This window comes from Kogia breviceps, chromosome 6 (assembly GCF_026419965.1).
Source record: "Kogia breviceps isolate mKogBre1 chromosome 6, mKogBre1 haplotype 1, whole genome shotgun sequence".
NCBI lineage: Eukaryota > Metazoa > Chordata > Mammalia > Artiodactyla > Physeteridae > Kogia > Kogia breviceps.
In genome coordinates this window covers 120,752,486-120,777,928 of record NC_081315.1, presented here as the reverse complement: position 1 = coordinate 120,777,928, position 25,443 = coordinate 120,752,486, and the positions used below count along the sequence as shown (strand labels likewise).

The window sequence follows — 25,443 nt, the reverse complement described above, 5'->3', positions numbered from 1 at the left end:
AAACTGTCTAGATTTATAAAGCTCGTTGTGTTAATAAGGTTTTCAAATTTTTTTTAAAAGGCAAGATCCGCTTTTCTTTTTCTTCTCATTTGCCAACCCAGAATTGCCACAATGTCTCCATCAAAATCACAAATCACTAACTTCTGGGAAAAAGGACTGTAGCATTTCACCCAGGGAACAGGAACATTAAGTGGGGTTACATTCCTAGCTTACTACTGAAAAAAAGAAACAGGCTGGGGAATGAAAATGCGGACAAAGGTTTACCCTTCAATCTGTTTCCAACGTTAGCAAATACTCATCAAATCCCAGGTTTCTGAGACCCTTGATATTTTTAAAAGTACTGCCCAAGTCAGCATTTTGTCTGTCTTCTAAGGGAAAGAATAAGAGGCATGTAGGAGGACAGGGATACAAATGATTATTACAAAACTAGGCTTAAACATCTTCCTCTTATTTTATATTTAAGTAAACATTCCATGAGATATTTATGCAATATCCTAAAAAATTACAACTGGATATATCTAACTTGTATACTCTATCAACTTTATACAGCTGACTTTTAAAACACTGCCAATAAAACTTATATTCCTAAATGATGATGAATCATTCAAGGCACAAATCATATTCAGTAATGTATTTCCAGAGATCCTATGTGCTTCAAAAGTACTAAGCACTATTTTAACTGGATTTTGCTTAGTGCTAAGCAGGATTCTAAACTATTCAAGTCATTTACAGTATATTCATGATGATGCATTACTGGAGCGATTTTGACTACTTTCAAAAATTGCCATTAAAACATCACCAAATGAAGAGGAATTTTTCCCCCTTAGGCAAAAAAAAAAAAAAAAAAATCACTAATATTCTTTTATTTCAAAACACATCTTCTACTTAGACGAAATCTTCAGTCTTAGATAACACTATTTTTAAAACAGTTGATGCTTACAGCGAAGTCTATCAAATTTAATCAATTCCTGGCCACGTAAGCATTTATTTCTTAGCATTTAATGCCATATCTTTTCTTATATCAATGTTATAAAAAATTAAAGAAGTGAAAAAAGGTGAAAAAGTTCAAGTCATCTTGACATAAGCCGTGTCACAGTATTTGTGTTCCAGATTAACGCCAGTTTCATTGTATGCGATGGATTACAGCAAATTAAGTTGCAAAGAAAGTTCTGTTTGTGATTTAATTACATCAGGAGTAGACAAAACAAGGATGTAGTCACATGGGTTTGATGAAACAAATAATATTTTATTATTGATTTTCCTAAGTCGAGGAAGGTAAGTAAATTAAGTAAATCTAAGAAAGAGGAAAAGTAATTCTATGAAGGATGGTACAAAATAATTATATATTGAATACACGTTGTATTAACTTTTTCTTTTGTCCTGTTTCATTCTCCCTGTCTCCCCTCTCCACGTGTCATACTTTTCTTTTGGCTCAAAGAGAGGAGAAAAATTAGACAGGGGACAATAACTTGGAGCAGAAAGGAAAATGAAGTCATTCCCTGGGGACAATATAATGATGAGAAGGATAAAGAAGAGGATGTTCTAGAAATCCAGCTCAGTCTAGTTATGTGCTTTCAAGACACCTGGAGATACCTTACTAAGTTACCAGTGACCTCCATGCTGCCAAATCTTATAGAGGGTTGTCAGTTCTCAAATTATCTGACCTTCTAAGAGTATTTACTATAACTGAATATTCTTTCCTCTTTTGGAAAACTCTCTTTCCTCAGTTTGGGCTCTAGAATCAGCTGTTCTTCCTCCCATCATTTTAGCTAGGCTTCAGTATTCTGTGGGGTGAACTCATTTTCCATCATCTCAACTCAGATGTTCAGAACTGTCCTGGGGTCTTCTCTCTTCTCACACTACATGTGTTCCCCAGCAGCAGCAACTTGTATGAATAGCAGCCAGCCAAAAACCTGGGAACTGTCCACATTCAATCTATCTTGTATCTATATTGTAAATTTTTCACTTAAATGTGTCTTCATCATGTCCTTCCTGGTTTTGGTATTAGAGTAATGATGGCCCATAGAATGCTTCTATTTTCTGGAAGAGATTATAGAGAACTGATCTTATTTCTTCCTTAAATGTCTGGTAGAATTCATCAGTGAAATCATCTGGGCCTGATGCTTTCTTTATTGAAAAGTTATTAATCATTGATTTAATTTCTTTAATAGATACAGGCTTATTCAGATAAGCCTTATTTTATTTCCCTTTGTAGATTATGTTTTTCAAGGACTCGGTCTATTTCCTCTAAGTTGTTCAAAATATTTCTTTTTAAAAAAAATATTTATTTATTTATTTGGCTGCATCGGGTTTTCGTTGCAGCCAGCAGGATCTTCGTTGCGGCATGCAGGATCCTTTTGTTGCAGCGCGCGGGCTTCTCTCTAGTTGTGGCACGTGGGCTTAGTTGCCCCATGGCATGTGGGATCTTGGTTCCCCGACCAGGGATCGAACCCATGTCCCCTGCATTGGAGGGGGGATTCTTAACCACTGGCTAACAAGGGAAGTCCCCCAAATATTTCTTTATTGTCTTTTTAATGTACCTGGGGTCAGTAGTGATAGTCCCTCTTTCATTTCTGACATTAATAATTTGTGTCTTCTCTCTTTTTTTTTTTCTTGGTTAGCGTGGCTGGAATTTTATCAACTTTATTTATCTTCTCAAAGAACCAGCTTTCGGATTTGTTGATTTTCTACATTGTTTTATTATTTTCAATTTCATTGACTTCTGCTCTAATTTTTATTATTTCTTTTCTTCTGCTTGCTTGAGGTTTATATTGCTCTTCCTTCTAGAGCTTCCTAGGGTGGAAGCTTAGATTATTGAATTTTGGATCTTCTTTTCTAAAACTGCATTCAATGCCATAAATTTCCTTCTAAGCATTGCTCCTGCTGTTTTGCTTTGCTTTGCTCATCTTTATTTTTTTTTAATTTTTCAAAGTAGATTCAACACATATTACACATATAAGCAAATATAGAAAAGAAATGGAAACTTTGAAACATGGCTAGAACTTATTGATCACTAAGATGTTAGGCCTTACTTATCACTTTATTCAAATCATACATGTATATATGTGTTTATGTGTATGTGCAAAAGAAAAACGTCTATAGATATTTTGATTTTTTTCTCTGAGCCAACAGTTAACCCAAATTTCAAAACTAGCTTTCTAAAAGGTAAGATAATTAGCAGTCCTCAAATATCTGCATCATATGATGTTCCTGACTCTATGCCCACAATTTCTCTTGACTGTATCTGAAAATTAATATCCTTTCAAACAGGATCAGCCTTAGGCAAAAATTAGCAAGTTTTTCAACTATACAATGCTTCCTGAAATAAATATGTATCAAAAGCAGATAGCTCTAAAAATGACCTAACATTAATTGATCCTGATCCTGATTGATTCCCTCTGGATTAGGAAAAACAGTAAACTTTGATAAGAAAATATTCCCAAGCTGCATAAATTGGGCACAACTGCATTCTGGAATCTATTATTCTTACCACCACAGCTTGAAGCAGCCAGATCTACCAGAACAAAACATAAGCTAGGACTCATTTAGATAAAAAGAATTATATGCTGAGTGTCTAGAAGTCCACCATAAACAATCTGCATGAGTGCTATTAACTCCAGCAGATGGCCCCATCAGAAATATACCTTTCTGTGGCCAGACTTTAGGGGAGTGAATATTTGTCATCAAAGCGTGCTATCTGGTACAATCTGGTGCAAAGATCACATCATACAGAGAATTCTAGCACAGCAGAGAGAATGAGTGACTTACTTTGAGCAAGTCCAATGAGATAAAAAGGAAAAGGAAGAGTGCCACTGGACAATTCTATAAATAACAATCTTAGCTAGAAGGGAAATTAAAGGAGTGGTAATATTTTGCCATAGAGAGGGCCAAATCAAATAGCCCATGATGGCACTGGAGCCAGTTAACACTGGTTTGGCCCAAGGTCAACTGGTGGGTGGTCCAGAAAACTATTTGCATGACCATTGTGGCAAAGTCCACTTGTTATTCCTCAAGAGCTATTCTCTCTTCTGCCATAATAAAGGCCATATTTTTCAGTCTCATCTGAAGCCAAGTATAGTAATGTAACTATGTGATAACCAATAGTTTTTTTTAAAAAAAAAAAAAAAAAAAACGACCACTTGCAACTTTTGAACGTGTCCTCAATGACAAGGCATGAATACCCTTCCCTACCGTTCCCCTTTCTGTTAGACATGATGATTAGTGAGTCATTAGTTCAGGCTGTGAGGTGGAAGCCTCATGGTGAGGATGACAGCGCCGAATGATAAAACGACCCTGGATTCCTGACCCAGTGGAGTACCTTACCAGTCCCAAATTATTTTATGTGAGAGAGAAATGAACTTCTCTCTCATTTAAGCCACTGTTACTTTGGGTTTTCACTGGTTCTAGTGATAGATGAATCAGTCAATTAACTAATTAATTCTAATGATGAAGAGAGTAGTGTGCCTTTTGGTAAAAAAACAAACAAACAAAAAACTCATCCAATCTTTTTATCAAGTGATGTTGAGAAAGCTGGATGGCCACATGTTAAAGAATGAAATTAGAACACTCTCACACCATACACAAAATAAACTCAAAATGGCTTAACGACGTAAATATAAGACATGATACCATAAAACTCCTAGAAGAAAACGTAAGCAAAACATTCTCTGACATAAGTTGTAGGAATACTTTCTTAGATCAGTCTCCCATGGCAAAAGAAATAAGAGCAAAAATAAACAAATGGGACCCAATCGAACTTAAAAGCTTTTGCCCAGCAAAGAAAACTATAAACAAACATGTTTGTTGTCTTGAACAAACATAGGTTGTTCAAGACAACCTATGAACTGGGAGGAAATATTTGCAAATGATGCGACTGACAAAGGATTAATTTCCAAAATATACAAACAGTTTATATAGCTCAATATCAAGAAAACAAACAACCCAATTAAAAAATGGGGGGAAGATATAAATAGACATTTCTCCAAAGAAGACATACAGATGGCCAAGAGGGACATGAAAAGATGCTCAACGTCGCTAATTATTAGAGAAATGCAAATCAAAACCGCAGTGAGATATCACCTCACACCAGTCAGAATGACCATCATCAAAAAGTGTACAAATAGGGCCTCCCTGGTGGCGCAGTGGTTGAGAGTCCACCTGCCGGTGCAGGGGACGCGGGTTCGTGCCCCGGTCCGGGAGGATCCCACATGCCGCGGAGCAGCTGGGCCCGTGAGCCATGGCCGCCGAGCCTGTGCTTCCGGAGCCTGTGCTCCGCAAAGGGAGAGGCCGCAGCAGTGAGAAGCCCACGTACCGCAAAAAAAAAAAAAAAAAAAAAAAAAAAAAAAAAAAAAAGTGTACAAATAATAAATGCTGGAGAGTGTGTGGAGAAAAGGGAACCCTTACACTGTTGGTGGGAATGTAAATTAGTATAGCCACTACGGAAAATAGTATGGAGATTCCTTAAAAACTAAAAGTAGAGTTACCATATGATCCAGCAATCCCACACTTGGGCATATGTCCAGCAAAATGAAAACTCTAATTTGAAAATATACATGTACCCCAATGTTCATAGCAGGACTATTTATAATATCCAAGATATGGAAGCAACTAAGTGTCCATCAACAGATGAATGGATAAAGAAGATGTGGTGTATATATATATATGTATATATATATATATATATATAAACACACATATAATGGAATGTATATATACTATATATATACAATACAATATATGTGTGTGTATATATGTGTGTGTGTACATACACACACACACACACACACACACACACTGGAATTTTACTCAGTCATAAAAAAGAATGAAATATTGCCATTTGCAGCAATATAGGTGGACCTAGAGATTATCATACTAAGTGAAGTAAGTCAGAAAGACAAATATTATGATACCACTTATATGTGGAATCTAAAAACATGTTACAAATGAACTTATTTGTACAACAGAAACAGACTCACAGACACATAAAACAAACTTATGGCTACCAAAGTGGGGGGTGGGGGTCAAGGGATAAATTAGGAGCTTGGGATTAACAGATACACACTACTATATACAAAATAGATATACAAGGACCTACTGTATATAGCACAGGGAGTTATATTCAATCTTATAATAACCTATAATGGAAAAGAATCTGGAAAAGAAAATATATATACATAATATAAAACTGAATATATATATAAAACTGAGTCACTTTGCTGTACACCTGTAACTAACACAACGTTGTAAATCAACTACACTGTGATTTAAAAAAAAAAAAACCAAACTCATCCAAATGGAAAAAGAAGTGAGTCACAGAAGATTTATGTAATAACAAGGTCATCTTCAAAAAACAGGAAGAGCTGGCAGCTGTCACAGATATGTAACTCCTCATCAGCTCCTGAAGTCCTCTCACATTTGAACTTTATAGAAAGAATTGGAATGAACTCTGTAAGACACTGGGCCGCAAGCTACACTACTTTGGCCGCCCTTCAGTGTAGCACAGTGGGGAATGAGTTCCAATCAGTTCCTTGGCACCTCAAGGGCACTGGTGCTGTGTCTGTGGAACCTGGAGACAAGAGCAGCGGGCAGCGGAAGAAAAGGAGTGATGTGCTCAACCTTACGGCAGCCGATGAGACAGCTCACCAGGCTCGCTCATGAGCACGTGCCGGATCCCACCTAGAGACCCCACCTCCCAAAATACAAGAGTGGTGAATGAGGGCAAGGGCAGTAGGCTTCTCAGGAGACCGAGATGGGGATATGGGTCATAAAATAAGACATGTGACTAGTAAACTGATGTCCTTTGTATCCATGGCTGGTGAGGTCTAAGAAAATGTGGACATCCAGATGTGGTTTCTATCTGCCAGTGCCTGAATTACAGTTAACGAATACAAAACGCCACATATATAAGAACTATGGAAGAATATAAATATGAGCATGTGCAGACAGTGACATGTACAATATAAATGTATTTAGATGAGAAACTAAAGCAAGGGCTAAAGATTCCACAGTTCCTGGAAAGCAGAAGGGAAAAAAATATGCAGTGGTGGTGGGCTGAAGGAGGTGAGCAGAAAAATCTTAGAAACAACTTAGTAGCGGCGCAGATTTTTCTCACAATTGGTGCTAACCAATCTAATTGGTATTTGAGGTTCTCCTTTTAGTATTTGAAGAATTTGACTTTCTATAGATGAATTATTAACATACTTATAATCAGAAAAATACAATATTTGCTTCACCTGTTCTAATCTAGACCCTTTCCCTGGTCTCCATCATTTTATTTATGGTTCTTCTTGTTTACTGCTGGGGACAACAGAATAATAGAGAGAAATAAGAAGGAGAAAGGACATGCCAAAACATAGTTCAAGGTCTGAACACTCCCTATCTTCAGGAAAACCTCCCAGTTACCCAAACTCATCATTAAAATGGCTTCAAATTAACAGGGCCATTGTTTTGTGGATCCTTCATTTTCACCTATATAGGTACAATTTCAGAGTTCTTAGAGTATCTAACCAAAATTAAAAGCTGCCAGGAAAAAAGGCACAAAAGAAAACACAGGTAATACAATAAAGGTATATCTTGAAGAAGTGGCAGCATAGCAGAGAGAAGATAGCCAGAGAGAAGTAAGTCTCTTCTCTGAGAAAAAGAAAATCAGTATAAACCTTCCTCTGTGAAAAAGTCCTGAGCAACAACTGCAGTAAAGTATCACCCAGTATCAGAACACTTTTTCCATACTGGGGGCATCCCAAGACTAGAGGGACACAGTTCCCACCTCCCGTTATGGAAGACCTGATGTTCCATTTCACGAGCCCTGTGGATTAGCACATGGTGCATGATCTTAGCTGATGTGTCATTGCTCTTTAAATTCACCTGTTGCTTTGAATCTAGCAGTGATGCTGTTCTGCCTATACACCACTTGAGGCCAGTCACGCTACAGTATGAATTTCAGCCACACTAAATTAAACATACTTACATCTCAACTGTATTTACAAAAAGTGCTTGTGACCAAACACAAATAAAGGTACACAAATCTAATTTTAATTTTAAAATTCAATATAATAGTAAAATTTTTTTCTGGAGAAGAGATGGGATTTGGTTTTGACATTTCAGTTAAACACCTCCATCAATCCAAAGATAACTAAATATGTTGATTATCTTGATTGTGGTGATGGCTTTATGGTTTATACGTATGTCAAAACTTATATTGTAGGGGCTTCCCTGGTGGCGCAGTGGTTGAGAATCCGCCTGCCGATGCAGGGGACACGGGTTCGTGCCCCGGTCCGGGAAGATCCCACATGCCGCGGAGCGGCTGGGCCCGTGAGCCACGGCCGCTGAGCCTGTGCGTCCGGAGCCTGTGCTCCGCAAAGGGAGAGACCACAACAGTGGGAGACCCGCCTACCACAAAAAAAAAACACAAAACCTTATATTGTACACTACACTAAATATGCACACTAAATATTTATGTCAATTATATCTTTAAAAGCTGCTAGTAGAAAAGAAGATACACACACACGAGCTACATACACACACATGCATACACAAATACACACATGTATACACACATACATACAATATACACACACATATATACACACACATTCACACACAAGAGCTATACACACACACACACACACACACACACACACACACACACACACACGAGCTATATACTTCTCTCCAGATCAGTAATTTTTTTCTGGCCCTCTCAGCACTGAAGTAATCATTTTGAATCCATAACCAAAGATCTTTCTTCAGATAAATTGTCCAAATTTTTAAACTTTATATAAACATGGTTCCCTTGAGATTGTCTCTTTTCTAATGACACAAAGCCTTTTTCTCAGAGATATGTTGATAAGAAAAGTCTTTATTTATTTGTAAATCTGATGACTGAGCAAAATAGCATTCCTATGGTTTTGAAGAAACCACTCTTTTTAAAAAAATTTTTTAAGTTATTTATTTATTTATTTATAGCTGCGTTGGGTCTTCATTAATGCACGCGGGCTTTCTCTAGTTGTGGTGTGGTGCGTAGGCTTCTCATTGTGGTGGCTTCGCTTGCTGCGGAGCTCTTTTTTTTTTTTTTTGAATCACAGAGTACCTCAATGGGATATGACTTACAGATGTATTAAAATAAGCAGAAAAAATGACCCAATTTAATTTGCATTCACTTTAACATTCAATTCAATTTAAATATTTATTAAATGTGCTGGCCACATGTTCACCAGGAAAATTTACCATCACTAACTGAGAAAGAGAAATAAAGGCAGCAAATGAAGAAAGGTCCAAGAAGTTCTACTCATTTATAAAAGTTTCATAATATACTCTGGTCCAACATAAACCCTGGCTAAGCTGATTATGAATCTGGGACAGGTTTGTCAGGCAAAGAAGAATTAGTCAACTCCAAACACTTAAGTTTTTGGTTATCGTAGAGTTGATATTTTGCTGTAACCTTTATACACAGAAAAGAGAAGCAACAAATTTCAGAGAGTTTTCCAGTGGAGAGCAGACAATTAGGTTGAAGTCACTGTCTTTCACTCAATGAAGATTTACTGTGTGCCTGCAATGATTCAGCCAGTGTGCTCACACAGTGCCTAGACAATAAGGTGACAGAAAGAGGACAGCAGACTTTTATTCGAAGCTTTGATAAATGAGCTACTGCATTTTCAAATAACAAATTATTTCCTATAGAAATAATATATTTGGGATTAGATATAGGCAATTAGGGTATATGTGTGTGGCTGAAACAGTAATTTAATAATTTGAATGATTTTCTGAAGCTTCTAAAAGTACCCAATATAGTGCCACAAAAGAGCAGTCATCCGAACACAAATTCTCATCATTAAGATAACAAATGCATAATAATTGGGTTTTGCCAGTTCTACAAAATCTATAAAATAGTACTATAAGCATTTTACAGCATTTTATGTTCTCATATAATATCCATGAAGTCCCAAGATGTCAAATGACAGGTCCAAGGTCAAGAGAATGGGACTAGAGTATAGTCTGTCTAATCCCTATTCTAGTGTCTCCTCCACTGGGCTCTTTAACTAGAAAATCGTCCTCCTTTTAACTTCAATTTAAAAGCATATTTATAGTGGTACAACTTTGGAAAACAATTTTGTATTGCCTCCTAAAATTGAAAATGTTCAAAAAAAAGCATATCTATTTATAAGTATACGGAATTCTGAAATAAATGTATTATCTCACTTGCCATGTGATCAGTAAGGTAATACAGTACATCAGATAAACAATAACTAAAATAACCATTGCAGGCATTTATTAACTGTATACTATGTGAAGGATGGTCCATACACCTTTTAACCATTACTTTATTTAATCCTTACAATAGGATGAGGTAAGTATTGTTATTACCTCTATTTTCCAAGCAGCTAAATGAAGATACAGAATTAACTGGTCCAGAATCAATGTAGCAAGGTGGCAAGGAAGGAGGAAACTAAAATAGAGGTATAGTAAGTGACTTATTCAAGGTTGCACAACTAATTACTGGCAGAATCCAATATCTCTAGCCCAGTGATTCTCAAACTTTAGTGTGTACGTGAATCACCTGTTGATATAAATATAGGTTCTGATTCCCTAGGTCTGGGCTGGTATTTGAGATTATGCATTTCTTAAAAGGGGATGCCCATGCTTCTGGTCTATGGATACACTTTGATTAGCAAGGATTTATACCATTGTTTCTGCCTCTATATCAAGTTACTTCTCACTAATTCTTCCATATATTTATTAAGCTTAATAGTTATTAAACCCCAGTCCCCACCGTCAAGAGTAAGGGCAAAAAAAAAATCAAAAAAACCCACAAAGAGTAAGGGCAGTTCTGCACTGTGATAAGTGCTATATATAACTTTGCTGTTGTGTATAGTATAGACTTTGACCACATGGATTTTAATCCTATAGTCAGACGCCATTCTAAATAAATCCAAATATTCTAACCTTAATTTTCATCTTTGTACATTACCAAATTTTAAAAGTAACTTTGAGAATGTACACTGACTCTATTCAAACCATCTTAGAGGAGAAAAATAATGTTTAGAGTGGAAAAACATGATTTTATTTTATAAGATTCTACCAGTCTTCATATTGATGAATCTTGTTTTTATCTGTCATTATAGTACCTATGATGAAAATTCCTTAAGTTTCATACAATACGTTCCAGAAGCCCAGTACACTTTAGACTCCTGCACATTATTACAGTGTCTGAAAACAGGCCTTTGTGAAATTCAGTGGAGGCTGGAATGGGTGTCTGAGAGAGACCAGCAGAGAGGAGGTAGAGAAGAGTGATTAAGAGCAGACTTAGGGGCTTCCCTGGTGGCGCAGTGGCTGAGAATCCGCCTGCCAATGCAGGGGACGCGCGTTCGAGCCCCGGTCTGGGAAGATCCCACATGCCGTGGAGCAACTAGGCCCGTGAGCCATAATTACTGAGCCTGCGCGTCTGGAGCCTGTGCTCCGCAATGGGAGAGGCTGCGATAGTGAGAGGCCTGCGCACCGCGATGAAGAGTGGCCCCCGCTTGCTACAACTGGAGGAAGCCCTCGCACAGAAACGAAGACCCAACACAGCCAAATATAAATAAATTAAAAAAAAAAAAAAAAAGAGCAGACTTGGAAATCAGACTGCCGGGGGACAGATCTCTGTGAATTTAGACAAATTTTATTCCCTCTCTGTGCCTCAATTTTCTTATCTATAAAGTAGGGCTGGACTTCCCTGGTGGCACAGTGGTCAAGAATCCACCTGCCAGTGCAGGGGACACGGGTTTGAGCCCTGGTCTGGGAAGATGCCACATGCCACAGAGGAACTAGGCCCGTGCGCCACAACTACTGAGCCTGTGCTCTAGAGACCGCAAGCCACAACTACTGAGCCTGTGTGCCACAACTACTGAAGCCCACGCGCCTAGAACCTGTGCTCCACAACAAGAGAAGCCACCGCAATGAGAAGCCCGTGCACTGCAACGAGGAGTAGCCCCCACTCAACACAACTAAAGAAAGCCTGCACGCAGCAACGCAGACCCACTGTAGCCAAAAACTAATAAATTTTTTTTTAAGTAGGGCTACCTAATAGAAACAAATGAATTAATTAACATGGAACTTAAAATACTGGCATGTAATAAGCTAACAATAATGTTAGCTACTGTTATTAAAAACTAATTTTTATAATTTTCAAAATTATTCATGCTGATCCATTCTTCGATTCAGAAAGGAGAACTATAGATATTTGGTGATTTTTTTCTTTTTAATCACCCTTAAAATTGTCAATTTGCATGAAATTCATAACTATACTGTGGGAAAAATTTAATAATGACAAACATGGCAGAACACATAACATTTAAAAATAGAGAGAGAGATCCAGGAACACATCTTATAAAGGCTGTCCCAATCCAAAATATGATCAAAAGATTTGACTACTATTTTGTTTGCCTAGATTCCTGAATTCAGAATTCAAGGTAACTTGGAATTATATATATATCTTTTATCCTCTGTAGCTTTGTAAGAGAGAAGTCAAAATTTCATGCTGTGTTGGTTTGCATTTCAATACGATGCTAAAGATGACTGATAAGAAGTATTTTTTAAAACAGCAGGTGCAATCTGTGCTGAAGTATTACTGCCAAAATCAGGTTTTATGATATAGTTCAGAGACAGGCAGAATCCATACCACTGAGGTTCAGGAGGCAGACGGACGGAGGTTCTTTTTTTGTCTTTGCACCCATACACCTGATGGTCTCCATACTCTGTTACTTGTATACCACTGACACCCCGCTGTAGCCCCCAAAGTCTTTGACTACCAGACATCACAGGGGTGTTTGGATCCTTTCAGCCATAATTCCTTCACCGTCTCAAACTCAAATGCCTACACAGGCAAGCAGGTTATGTAAGCATAGGGGGTGGAGATGATGGTGACCAGATTGCATGTGCCCCATCTAAAGAGGGCAACTTGGGCTTCCCTGGTGGTGCAATGGTTGAGAGTCCGCCTGCCGATGCAGGGGACGCGGGTTCGTGCCCCGGTCCGGGAGGATCCCACATGCCGCGGAGCGGCTGGGCCCGTGAGCCATGGCCGCTGAGCCTGCGCGTCCGGAGCCTGTGCTCCGCAGCGGGAGAGGCCACGGCGGTGAGAGGCCCGCGTACCGCAAAAAAAAAAAGAAATAAAGAGGGTAACTTCTATTCAGCTTCAAACCATTACGTTCAAGTGGGAATGCTGGCCCAATATTATCCGATAGTCTTTTTTTTATTGGAGTATAATTGCTACACAATGGTGTGTTAGTTTCTCCTGTACAACGAAGTGAATCAGCTGTATGTATACATATATCCCCTCCCTCTTGGACCTCCCTCCCACCCATCTAGGTCACCGCAGAGCATCGAGCTGAGCTCCCTGTGCTATACCAGATATATCAGATATTCTGATTTTTATAGAGAAGCTGGAATTTCAGACTTTTATGTAAAATCTTCTATCAAAATATTAACAACTAAGTCAATTTTTAAACATTACGTAAGCAAAACAGAATATGCCTGTAGCTTAGGCCATGTATTTTCTAATCCCAGATTTTATTGTACAGGATGCAATTTGAGCAGACAAACTTATATAAAAACAAACCAAAAAACAACCAAAACCCAAAAAAGGAAACTTTAAATCCTTACAATGTCAGTTACCGGCGCCATTTAAGAACAGATCACCCAGGGTTAATTTTCAAGAACTTATTCCTAAATCAAGTTCCCAAATCTCAGGCAGCCTCCTCTTAGAAAAGAAATCTCAGGAGGATATCTCTTTCTGTAGCACCATTTAGATTTTCCATTTTAGAACTCATTTTAGCACACCGCAATAATATTTTGAGATGCCAAAAGAAATTAGATTTTGGAAGGAGAGGGAGTTAAGAGTAATGATTTACTATGTAAAATGGTAGTTTATCAATTATTTGGTACTTTTATGAAAGTCATATTCAAGGTTAGAATAATTCTTAGAGAGAGAGGATGTCACCGAGAAATCTTATATTGGGGGAAAGCCTTTAGAGTTAGCAGGTATTTGTGCATTAGCCAGGACCATTCCATGTCCATAATATGATTCCACAGACTTCTTGGTATGAGAGCACTGGATCTAATAGTACTAAGTATCTGAAGGATGGCAAGACTTTGACTTCACACAGCTTTTACTTATTGCTTGATTCTACACAAACAACAACAATTTTTAAAAATCACATTTCATAGCATTCTAGAAAACTATTAATGCCTCTGTAAGTCTAGGTGAAAATTCCTATGCCCTATGAACTAGAGATTATGTTTCACATTTCTTTTTAATCTCTTAAAAGTTCCTTTCAACTGCAAATCTAGCATCTTCTATAACACCTTAGATTACAGAGGGCTCTAGTTATAGGTTTTCAAGGTATCTTCCTTCATGCTCCTTCACAATGGTAAAGTAGGACAAAATTAGGAGACATATTCAAGAATCTAAAATGTCATTTTCTAACATTCTTTAGTGCCTTGGTAATAATGCAACATAATATAACATATTAAAAATTACAAACAGAAAAGAATAGCGACCAGTTAAACACAGTCATAAGATGTTTGCAGCCATTCCCATCAGGAGACAAATTTCTTTTCCCACCCATTGAGTCTGGGCTGGCCCTGTGACTTGCTTTGACTAATAGAATGTGGTGAAGTAGCACGGTGACAGTTCAGAGCCCAGGTCTTAAGACACCTTGCAACTTTCATTTCCATCTTCTTGGAATGTTGCCTTAAGACCACCATGAAAAAAAAGCTGATGGAGCCTGCTAGAGGATGAGAGAATCTAAATTGTTGTTGTCTTAAACCATTAAGTGTTCTGCTGGTTTGTTATGCTGTGATAATTAAGTAGAGTAGAACTATGGCTCAGAACAATCAAATGATGTGTTTTAGCAGAACTGGGACTCATGATAGGTGAGACCATGGACGTGAGAGCCAGAAAGACTGTATTCCAATTCATGATCTGGTCACCCAACTTCTCTGCGCCTCAGTTTACTCATCTGTAAAATATGGTGCTAATGATGTCTGTGTAACAAATTGTGGCACATGAACTAATGTAAAAGACCCAAATACAGATAAATGTTAGCTGCCTTTCCAGCTCAGGTCATTTGTCTTCTGTTTCATTGTCTTTTGGAGACATAAAATGTTCTTCTTTTCTAAATAACGTTTTGTAAAAGATGAATATTCTGAGGTTTTTGAGCTTTGTTACATAAAGCTCATTAAAACAACACTACAATCATGCTTTTAAGCATGTGAGAACAGTTGTTGTTGATGGTGTGCTGTGAAAGTCTCCACTTTAAAATTACGTTTGAAAATTAAGGAAGATGCTAATGTTCTGCTCACATGGACATGCATATGCTAAAAAGCACCACTGCTATCTGCTCATTCCTAGATGAACTGTGATGGTTGCCAACCGCTAACGAAAGGCCCCCTCACATAGCCAGAGAGGCGCCTGTGAAAAACTCCCAGCGACCCAACTGTGCCTCTCAGGGCGCTGCCTACACCTCTGGAGAACCCCCGAGTCCCTGAGCTCAGGTTTTACACAGCCTGCAGTATCCCAGCGTCAAGGGATAGCTGACATAGCAATTTATGAGCCCTAAACCTATCCAGTGAACAACGCTCATGAGTGAATTAAAACTTCTTATAGAGAGCATACAACGCTGTTCTAGGAATTCTAGAAGCACTTAAATCTTCAAAAACAGTATAATGAGGCTCTGCAGATGCCACCAACGCCAACACCCAGCCAAGGTCAACCCACCCTGTTCTTTGACATCACAGTCAAGGGTGAGACCTTAGGCCACGTCTCCTTCAAGCTACTTGCAGACGAAGTTCCAAAGACAGCAGAATACTTGCATTCTGAGCTCTGGGGAGAAAGGGTTTTGTTGTAAGGGTTGGTGCTTTCACGGAATTCTTCTGGGGTTTGTAAGTGATAATGGCACTAGTGGTAAGTCCATGTAGGGGGAGAAATTTGATGATGTGAACTTCTTCCTGAATCACAGAGTCCTGGCATCTTGTCCATGGCAAATACCGGGCCAACACAAACAGTTCCCAGTTTTCCACTTGCACCGTCAAGACAGAATGGTTGCGTGGCACACGCAGGTAACGCAAAAGGGGGTATACGGTAGAAGCCGTGGAGCTGTTTGGGTCAAGGAATGGCAGGACCAGCAAGAAGCTCACAATTGTCCACTGTGGGCGACCCTAATAAATGTGACTTGTGTTTTAACTTAAACACCAGGTCATTCCTCCTGTAGCTCAGGAGAGCGTGTGCCCACCCCCACCAGCAGGCAGCATCCTGTAATCTTCAGGCTCTTGCTGCAATTCTTCAAGGTCCCCCTTTTCCTATATCCCTGCGGGCCTAGCTGGCTTCCAGACTTCGGTTTATGATTATAAAATAACAAACAAACAAAAAAGAGTACCAATGAAAATATTACATTGAGAAAATTTATGTTCAGAATCTAGAATTTATTTATAATTCATTTCTAAAAGTTTCCAGGCAGGATGTAAGATAATAAAGCAAATAAGTTTTAAGCAATGATAACAGTCATTCAAGATATGTGAAATCTCCTGAAAAATAATATTACTTGAGCATGAAACAGTTGTTAAAAATACATTACCGGATGGACCTAGAGTCTGTCATACAGAGCGAAGTAAGTCAGAAAGAGAAAAACAAATACCATATGTTAATGCATATATATGGAATCTAAAAAAAAAAAACTAATGGTGCTGGGGCTTCCCTGGTGGCGCAGTGGTTGAGAGTCCGCCTGCCGATGCAGGGGACACGGGTTCGTGCCCCGGTCCGGGAGGATCTCACATGCCGCGGAGCGGCTGGGCCCGTGAGCCATGGACCCTGAGCCTGTGCGTCCGAGCCTGTGCTCCGCAACGGGAGAGGCCACAACAGTGAGAGGCCCACGTACCACCAAAAAAATAAATAAATAAATAAAAATTTTAAAAAAACTAATGGTGCTGATGAACCTAGTTGCAGGGCAGGAATAGAGAGGCAGACATAGAAAATGGACGTGAGGACAAAAGGGTGGGAGGGCGAAGCTGGGGCAAAGTGAGAGTAGCATCGACATATATGCACTACTGAACGTAAAATAGTTGGTTGGTGGAAAGCAGCCGCATAGCACAGGGAGATCAGCTCGGTGCTCTGTGACCACCTAGAGGGGTGGGATAGGGAGGGTGGGAGGGAGGCTCAAGACGGAGGAGATATGGGGACATGTATATGCATATGGCTGATTTGCTTTGTTGTGCAACAGAAACTAACACAGTACTGTGAAGTAAGTATACTCCAATAAAGATCTAAAAAAAAGGTACATGTACACCTTCCCTATGACCCAGCAATTCATTTCTAGAGAAATGAAAACATATGTTCACAAAAAGAAAAAAAAAACAAACTGAAAAAAAAAACGGGAGTCACTTTGACTCCCGTGTTCATTGTACCATTATTCCCAGTAGCCAAAATGTAGAAACAACTCAAGTGTCTATCAACAAATGAATGGATAAACAAAATGTGGTCTATACATACAATGGGATATTATTCACCCGTGAAAAGGAATACATTTGTGATGTATGCGACAGCATGGATGAACTTGAAAATATGCTATGTGAAATACGGCAGTGACAAATAGACAAATATTGTATGATTCTACTTATATGAAATATCTAGATAGGCAAGTTCATAGAGACAGAAAGTGAAGTAGAGGTTCCCAGTGGCCCACTGGGAGAAGAGGTGGATGGGAGATATTGTCTTATGTTCATAGTTTCTTTTTGGGGTAATGGAAAAGATTTGGAAACACAGAGCAGTCAGTGATGGTGGCACAACAGTGTGAATGTAATTAATACACTGAATTATACAATGAAAATGATTCAAATGACATATTTTTGTCATATATATTTTATCACAATAAAAAATGTTTAACCCCCCTCAAAAAAAATACATTACCATATTTATATCTCTAGAACTTGCGAAAAGTCAATTTCTGTGAGGAAATCCATCATTTTTAGAAATTAAATAATTATTAAATAATATACATATAACTTTGAGATCTTGATTTTTTTTTTTTCCCAAAAACTAAAACTTAAAGTAGCCTTGGGGGCTTCCCTGGTGGCGCAGTGGTTGAGAATCCGCCTGCCGATGCAGGGGACACGGGTTCGTGCCCCGGTCCGGGAAGATCCCACATGCCGCGGAGCGGCTGCGCCCGTGAGCCATGGCCGCTGAGCCTGTGCGTCCGGAGCCTGTGCTCCTAAACGGGAGAGGCCACAACAGTGAGTGGCCCGCGTACCACAAAAAAAAAAAAAAAAAAAAAAAAAAAATGTAGCCTTGGAAATTCTCCTTGTTTTCCTGCAGGAAATGAATAAATCATCTCTATTTGATATTATTAATTGATTGTTAACAATTTTCCCTGCTTTTAAGGAGTGCCCCCCAAAAGAGAAAACCAATGAGTTTAATATAATGGATACACATTTTAAACTTCCATAGAATAAAATAACTCAAATTAAGAAGGAAAAACAGTCTAGAATACTTTACTGTAATGTCTGAAAGGTTTTTGTAACTTGGGACCTTTTCTATTTGGTTCTAATCTATTTTCCAGCCTCATCTCCCATTACTTTCCAATATACATCTTTGGTTTTTGTTTTGTTTTTTTCTTAATCTCATTACACATTTTTCCAGACCTAAAAATATGTCTTGGCTTTGCCATGTGCTCCTCCCTTCCCTTCCTGGAAAACTCTTATTCATCCTTCAAACTCCATTTCACCATCATTGCCCCCACCCTGCGCAGTACAGTTAGTTTTGCTATCTACTGCATTTTGTCCCTTTCTTTATAATGGCACCTAACACATTGCATTGTAATTTATTTGCTTACACATCTCTGCGTATTTGAATATAAGCTTCGTGAAGCTAAGGGCTGTCACTTCCGTATTTCTGTATCCCAACATATACCTGCCACACACAGTGGCACTTTCGTGACCTCTGACCTCATCTCTGACCATTCTCTTGGTGTTTCAAGGTCTATATTAAGAGAGTATTCTGGTTCTTAAATGAGTGTTGAGGCAGTTTTTACGTTTATATTAAATATAATATAGTACCTTAGTTCTACTATAATCTTCTGATCAATGATCAATAAATATATGCTTTGGACCAACTTTTGGGTCACACAAAAGAAAAAACCTGTAAGTAAATTGACTTGGATTTTACAGAGACTCGAAGCTAAAAGCAATCTTGCTAGGTCCTCTGTTCTTTCCATTTTCGCTCTCCTGTCTATATTCATGCAGAGCTTCCAGTAAACTGTTCCAGAAGATGAGAAACAATTTCTCTTAAAGAAAAATAGATCAAGGTTTTATAAAGCCTAGTGACTGAACGTTCCTCCTTCTTCTAAACGTCTTAGGCTGCCATCGAAGCCTGTACTGGTGGGGCTTCCCCACCGTGTTCCCACAACCAGTCTTTCTGCTAAGAGGGCCTTCAAGTAGTTCAACACTTTTACAAACTTGTGTTCTAGGTCTATTTTCTCTACGATGAACTTTCTTTGATCTGCCAAAGGACTTTAATATGCAAAGTCACAATTTGCATCCCTTGATGACTTCTAGGTAGGCAATAAATCCCTTGGTAGGCAATAAATATTACCACTGGGACTAATGGAAAAAAAAAGCCTGCAGAAGCAGAAGTGCCACAGAAACCTATGAAGGACAAAGACTGACACAATAAAGTTGGGCATAAGTAACCCACATGGAAACAAATACACATCATAAGTGCATCAGAGCAGGTGCAGGAAATGATTTAATGAGGGATTAGCCACAGGTATAATGGAGACGAGTAAAGGGAAGGATAAACTACAAATAGGTAATACACATAATAGGAAATACACATATTACAAATAGGTACTACACATAATAGGAAATACACATAGATCACAATACATGACAGGATAGAATAAGTTCAAGTTAATTATAAATCTAACCATAGTTCATGCCTACAATAATATCTTATTTTTTTAATTGGTTTTATTTCCCAATGTTTATGAGTCTCTACTGAGCTATCCTTTAAATTACTTTTCTGAAGCCCAGATGTTGATATTATATTTTCATATTATTTCAGAATTTTAAGTCAAATATTGATAATGTAACTGAACTTTCTATTTTACATTTTAAAAAAGTACCACGTGTCGGGCTTCCCTGGTGGTGTAGTGCTTAAGAATCTGCCTGCCAATGCAGGGGACACAGGTTCAAGCCCTGGTCAGGGAAGATACCACATGCCCCGGAGCAACTAAGCCCATGCACCACAACTGCTGGACCTGCGCTCTAGAGCCCGCGAGCCACAACTACTGAGCCCTCATGCTGCAAATACTGAAGCCCATGCGCCTACAGCCCGTGCTCCGCAACAAGAGAAGCCACTGCAAGCTGCCGCACCGCAACGAAGAGCGGTCCCTGCTCGCCACAACTAGAGAAGGCCCACATGCAGCAACGAAGACCCAACGTGGCCAAAAATAAATAAATAAAATAAATTTATTTTTTAAAAAAGAAGTACCACATGTCTGTTTTCAACTCGCACTCATCCTTCCAGAATCAATTCAAACATCACCTCCTCTGGAACACCTTCTACAACAATCACTCCATCCCACCCAACGCTGAGGTAGCCTCTACTCCAAGGGCTTATAAGCCTCCCTGAATACTCTTCTTTCATCGACTTTATCAGATTGAGAAGTCTCTGCTTACTCTCAAACCCTCGTGAGACTGTGATCTTCTTGAGAAAAGCAACTTTGTCTTTTATATCTGTACTAAACAATTTTAGGCAATAAAAACTCAATAATGTATCAGTGAATAAAAAGTTTAAAAGTTATTTATACTAAATAAAAGCATTTTTGAAAAATATAGAAGACTTATGGGTTCATTTAGAAATACACTGGAGTCTATTTCACTTCGATGTATTTCAGCTTCAATGGCCCTTGTGAATTAAAAGAAAAAGCCTTAAGATCTGTCCACTCCTGGAATTCTACTCTATGAATATTTAAAAGCTAATACACAAGATATGCCTACACCAGCAAAATGAATAAACCAACAATGCTGATCTGTTATTTCAGTCACCTTGTGATTCTCATATCACCTGCATCAGTGGTCATTTTTATAGATTGTACAAACTGCAAAATTCAAACTAATGGTCCTTTCCAGTGTCCAGATAGATTCAGTCATGTAGGTAATGAAAACAGCATTACAAGATTACAGTTCTTACTCATCTAACCCTTACAATCCAAAGTATTTTAGGCTGGTTATTTAAACACTGTGAGTCTATATTTCTTTTTTTTTTTTTAACATCTTTATTGGAGTGTAATTGCTTAGTCTATATTTCTTGTCCAAAAGGAGGCTAATAATACCTTCTCCATCTTTCTCAAAGACTCATTGATGGGCTGAAGTGGTATAAGGACTTAGAAATCCTTTGTAAAGTACTATAAAGACACAGTTATTCTTTTTTTTTTTTTTTTTTTTTTTTTTTTTTTTTTTTTTGGTGGTATGCGGGCCTCACTGTTGTGGCCTCTCCCATTGCGGAGCACAGGCTCCGGACGCGCAGGCTCAGTGGCCATGGCTCACGGGCCCAGCTGCTCTGCGGCATGTGGGATCTTCCCAGACCGGGGCACGAACCCGTGTCCCCTGCATCGGCAGGCGGATTCTCAACCACTGCGCCACCAGGGAAGCCCCGACACAGTTATTCTTAATCACAGAACTTTATTTTAGCAGCACAGAATGATTATATGTCATAATCATTATAATACAAAAGGATGTATTGTATATATCTTCTAAATAAAGCTAGCATCTTGCTTAGCAATTTTATGTAAGCAACTACAGAAAGAGGGCTTTCTATTCCATTACTTAAAAATAATCACCTGAGGGAAAAAAGGAAATAACTATTTTGCACTTCTGAAATCTAAGAATATCTCCATAATCATCTACACAGGATTCTACTTGATGACACAACAATCCTCTAGTTCTAAAACAACAGTCCTAAATATATTCAATTATAGATTGATAATGTTTAGTTTTCAGTTTTAAAAATAGCCTTATTTTTAATACCATTTCTCCAAAGACAATTTTCAGTTGTTGCTTGAATACAGCAATCATAGTCACTCTCTTACCATAGCAGAGGAAGCAAGCTATTCACCAAAAATTCATGCTGTCCTCTCACAGCGAAGTGTTGTTTTTGGAAAACGGCCACCCACTGTTAACCTGTCTTCCCACTCCTTTTGTATTTGGTTAGACTGTAAAACAGATTATGGAACCCAAGTAAAAGAAATACACACCCCTTTCAGATAAAAGTCCACAATTCTCCACATTTCATTTCCTTAGTTGGTCAACCCCGAGAGACACCTCAGAAGCCCAATGTTACAAGAAGCAGAGTTTTTATCCACCTGAGTCTCTAAACAGACCTGCATAAACTCAAGTCCCTGACAATGGTGTGCAGAATATATAAGAACCTCAACCCACAAAACACAATCAACACACTAGACTTTATGTGAACAAAACCTAAGCTTCTTTTGTGCTAAGACATGAAATTTCAGACTTGTATGTTATAGTGACCATCAACCATAACTCTTGTATCACCTAAATTTAGCATAAAAATCTAAATATCTTTTTTTAACATCTTTATTGAGTATAATTGCTTTACAATGGTGTGTTAGTTTCTGCTGTATAACAAAGTGAATCAGTTATACATATACATACATCCCCATGTCTCCTCCCTCTTGAGTCTCCCTCCCACCCTCCCTATCCCACCCCTCTAGGTGGTCACAAAGCACAGAGCTGATCTCCCTGTGCTATGCGGCTGCTTCCCACTAGCTATCCATTTTACATTTGGTAGTGGATATATGTCCATGCCACTCTCTCACTTCGTCACAGCTTACCCTTCCCCCTCCCCGTGTCCTCAAGTCCATTCTCTATGTCTGCATCTTTATTCCTGTCCTGTCCCTAGGTTCTTCAGAACCATTGTTTTGTTTGTTCGTTTGTTTGTTTAGACTTCATATATATGTGTGTTGGTATATGGTATTTGTTTCTTTCTTTCTGACTTACTTCACTCTATATGACAGTCTCTAGATCCATCCACCTGGCTGCAAATAACTCAGTTTCGTTTCTTTTTATGGCTGAGTTAATATCCATTAGAGATACATTTTCAGAAAAAACCAACCTGAATGAATTGCTTATTTATACCAGATGTATAAATATTTTACATACTTGCTATTGGCTAGTTTCTTTAATGAGACTGAGATTTCTTATTTCCTAAGCAACACTGTCACTATAAATCAATACATATATGTTATGGTTTTGAAATTCAATGCCCACATGATTTTGTTTGGCTCAGAGGGCCTTATAGATTACATGGTGGGAGGAATACATTGTAATCCCCCTTTCCCACTCCGTATACCCATCAGAGATGGAACTCATGGAGCTGAGGACAAGATGCAAGTCACTTGCGTAATCTAGCTGCAGAACTAACTAGGAAATTATAGAGAAATGCACTGTCCTGTCCAATGGATCTGAGGGCATGTGTCAGAGAGTAACTCACACTACTTGTGCCCAAGCTACCCAGACATGTTTCCATCTTGAGACTCAGACAGATTTTGTAGTTTTAAGCAGGACCACTTTCACAAAGATGGCTCAAAATTTATAGCAGAATTTATATGATATTTTAAGAAACATAACAATGAACTCTAAATATATAAAATTTAAAGAGAGAGCTAGGAATAAATTACCAAGGCATTCTGTCTTATAATAGTCAAAAGATGCAAAGTATATCGAGTCAGAATATTTAAACCACGTTTTCTCTCCTCTCTTGTATAATATTCTCAACTGAAGCAATTATCCACAACAGAGGAATCCACTCATTATGTTTCAAATGCTGAAGCTGAACTGGTTTTGTAAACAGTCCAATGGATAAAATGAAAGGGTAAATTGTGCACTAAAACTAAACATGTTTCATTAAGTTTTAACAATCATGGCATTTCATCATTAATAATAGTATAAAATTAATTATTAAATAAATTAATAAAATGTATAGCCATTAAAAAATCTGAATATAAATGTAATCCTTCAGAAATAAGAAGTAATGCATTCTTGGACCAAATGAAGCTGAATTATTGCACACATTTGCTGCATATTTAAATGCAAAATGTAGATCATGCAAATCCAAAACCAAGTTAGTACAAAATGTAAAATTTTTGTACATTACAGATTTTCATGTATTATTTATCCGGCAAATATTTATCAAGTACTTAGAAGGTGCAGCCAACTGTACTAACTGCTGGGAATATAAGTAGGATCAAGTTATCTTACAGGGAGTAAGATGGAAAAGTGTAGAATGTAATGATTGAGTTTACTTAAGTAGAAAAGAGTTCCTTAAAGTAATAGCATCTAATCTGAGACTTGACAGATGAGTGGCCAGTTTTGCTTGTTATTAATAAATAATTTTTCATCATCATTAAAAGCACTTATCATTTATCATGTAAAACCATCTGAAGTCTAAACCAACAGCTATTACGTGTTCTCCGCTAGTGATTTAAATAATCTATTCAACCATCAAAACACCTTGACTGTAAAGCAGAAGAGCAAGGTAAGATTCTGCTAAGAATAGTTGCCATGACAGCAAAAATTTCCCCAAGAATGGTCAATGAGAAAAAAATGTTTACATTAAAAAAATAGATGTTTCTTTCTATTAAATATTCAGCTTCTTATTTACTTTATTACCAAATGCTCCTTAATGTCATGCTGCTAGGATCGAGACAGTTGAATTAGTGATTAACTCAATTAAATGGAAGCCAGCTTTATTAATTTGGGAAAAATGTCCAGTCATTGTAGCAGGGCATCGAAGTCTGTTATCCTGGAGTGGAATCATGTTCTTTAAAGGAACTGATGACTATTTAGAAATATACTCCTTTTAAACTTAAAAGCAATCATCATACTTAGGAGTTTCCCCCTGATACCAGTTTACGCTGAGCTTAAAAATCTAAAGTGGTAAGTGGTACTAGATATACACAGTAAAAATCTTAACAGGCCTAATTAAATGAAAAGACAGTCTGAGTTGGTGAAAACTCTATATTATAGTATTTTTAAAAAGAAACTCAACTTCTTTAAAATACACAAAATAATAGATTTCTGGATTCTGATAAGAATAATATATATTTTGTAAGTAATACCTTTGAAGTGCTTGAAAATAGTTTGTTTCATGTATTTTATAGATTTAAATTTTCCTATATAATTTTGTTTATACTGTCAATGCATTGATAGTGGATTAATGCGGAGGTTACCACACTGTCCCTAATAGGCCTTCCTGTGTCTTTTTTCTCTGCCATCCTCTCCCTCCCCATCCCTGCTATTTCCTGTCCACAGCATCCCTGGTCTCACGTTCTCCCACATCTCCCTTTGTCTTTCTGTCCTAGGGAGATGGATTCCAAATACAAAGGTGTAAAAAAG

The 25,443-nt window shown here is 38.0% G+C and overlaps 1 protein-coding gene and 1 pseudogene across 19 annotated transcripts in view; one reads left to right on the top strand and one right to left on the bottom strand.

Annotated features, from left to right (window-relative positions):
* ANK2 (ankyrin 2) overlaps positions 1-25,443 on the bottom strand; it is a 689,273-nt gene that overhangs the window by 288,215 nt on the left and 375,615 nt on the right. The gene's annotated exons all lie outside the window — the stretch shown is intronic.
* LOC131758792 (ubiquitin-conjugating enzyme E2 N-like) overlaps positions 1-25,443 on the top strand; it is a 39,396-nt pseudogene that overhangs the window by 8,014 nt on the left and 5,939 nt on the right.